Raw genomic sequence first — 2,403 nt, 5'->3', positions numbered from 1 at the left:
GGTTATGTATGGGTATGGTACTTACAGATAACATGCACAATTTGTTCTTTGAATTCCAGAGTCTTTACAGACCTTTCAAAAACAGGAAAAGAAAAAAAATCGGCTTTTCTCTCTGCTTATGTTTACTGAATCAATATTTATGTAATGTGATCTCATGGAAGGCCGGTGTTTATGGCCGTTTTCCCTGTGCATCAGGCTGTGGCTTTGTTTCAGAGTGCTGCAATATTCTTTTTCTTTCAGGTAGGCAATTGAATATTTTTCCTCTCTCCTTGTGTTGATTACTAATTATATGGATGCAAGGTTTGCTTTGTTTCCTTTTAAGAGCGTTTGCTTGGGACTATTTCATCATCATCTTTGAATCAGACAACAGCATGAATATCAAACAGAACTGTTGGGAGCTTTGCTTGCCACCTGTCTCCATTCCAATGAGTCAGTTCTCTGGTTTTTAGTTCAACTTCTTCGTCCATTTGATGTTCTGTTATCTGACGTGTTTCCTTCCTTCCCCCCTTTTTTTATTTGGCATGTCTTTTTACCTGCCTCCGAGCCTCAGCTGATTTCTTCAAGGAAGGCCCTTGAACTTGCCTGATGTCTTTTCAGTAAGGATCCTTAGGAAAGGCTGCTGCTGCTCTATTGCTGTCCATTTTTATGTATTTTTTTTTAAAGGCGGTTTGAAGTGATATTTCCCTCCTCGTGTTTTACAAGGCTATCTTAAATTTTCTAGCAAAAAATCACTTTAACCATGAAAAGTTTGATCTTCCCATTTTTGCTTTTCATAGCAATAATTTATATTTATTGTAGTGTAGCATCATAAAGGCTCTGCTGAGTTTGATCCCCCCCCCAGTCCAGGTGCTGTATACGCTTTTAGACTGACTCTGCTACAGTGAACTGGCTGTCTAGACAGCCTGTAAAAATACTTACAAATTGTAATCAAATTGTCCCTCAATTTTATTAAGTGCAGGTCTATACAAGCAATGGAGACAAAGCTGAGCTCACCCAATGTGCTCCAAGCTAGCCTGACGGGGGGCAGGCCTGGGCCAATTAAAAATATTGGTGTGTTCGTGTGCCCTTGTGTCTGAGCTCAGGAGCAGTGCGCTCTGCGCTCAAACGCCTGCCCGGCTCACCAGGACACAACGAAAAGGACTGTCCATTCTCACGGCTGTTTGCTCCCTCGGAGTTCCTGCTCAGCTTACACAACCTACGGAGCCTTGTTTGGGCAAGAGCTGGGTTTATCCCCCGTTCCCAACTAGAGACCCACCGTGCAATGAGATGTAACGGTTGTCTCGTGGCCGGACGGGTCTCTGTCTGCAGAGCGTATCTCTACTTTTGTTTCTTAGTCTAGTGTCTAGGCCAGAAGGTTTCTTTCTACAACTTTTTCCTCTTGTGCTGTTAACCAGAACTTTGACCTGTAAATTTGATTTTCATAATCTCCCTTCTCATGTACAGGATCCTATTGGAGCCAAAATCTGTAATGGCTTTAGCTATGTAGATAGACAACAGGATCAGAACTGACCAGTTTTAAACTAAGTTTTTGCTTTAAGCCATCCGGAAACCCGGTATCTTTAGTCTGATTCCCATTTTAGAACTCATACTGTACAAAATTTATCGGAAAATGACTTTGTTCTCTGGAATATAATCTCTTCCAGGACACGTATAGAGCCACACTGAGAAGTATTGCTGTCTTCCTTCAGAAGCATTTGAGAAATTCGGATTTACCAGAGCTCGGTTTAGCACACCGTTCGTACTTGCTATCCTAACAGTACGGTTTCTGCCTTTGTCGTGAGGGATGCCTGCAGCAGGCAACTGCGATAATGTCGGGGCGGGTTTGGAGCACACAGCCCGGGAGGCATCTGGGGTAGCTGTGAAACGTCCGTCCGCTCTCCTTTGGGGACTCCATTAACCACGGGGATGACTGAAGGCTTCAGACCACCCCGACTCCCTCTAATTAACACACACAAACGTGCCCAGGGCTTCGCTGACCGTCGCCTTTGCTGTAAAGCCAGGTCTCTCCTGCCCAACCATTCCTTCAGGTACCCGTGCAGCAGGGAGTGCGGGGGGATCCTCTTAACGGGCACGCCACGGTGGGGGGTGAAACGTACCAATTGGGGGATTATCTGCATGCTCCCGAGGTCTGAGGAATGAGCTATTCAGGAGAGACATACTCTCCCCCTTCATTTGAACTGCTTTAGAACAGGCTTATCACAAATTTGTATATGTGCAATAGCAGAAATGGGACACAAGAAGTATTTGTGGAAACAAAGCCTAGAAATGAAAATTGGGGTGTGCCATTCCTCCATTCCAAAATTACAGAAAGACCTTGAAAACCTCTTTATAATGCTGGTAGGGAGTACTAGTGTGTGCTGCCCCAGTTTGGCCATGCTGTTTGCGTGGTGCTGAGTGTTGGGT

Source organism: Cariama cristata, unplaced genomic scaffold (assembly GCF_000690535.1).
Source record: "Cariama cristata isolate BGI_N322 unplaced genomic scaffold, ASM69053v1 scaffold6399, whole genome shotgun sequence".
In the NCBI taxonomy this organism is placed as follows: Eukaryota; Metazoa; Chordata; class Aves; order Cariamiformes; family Cariamidae; genus Cariama; species Cariama cristata.
This window is presented reverse-complemented; position numbering follows the sequence as displayed.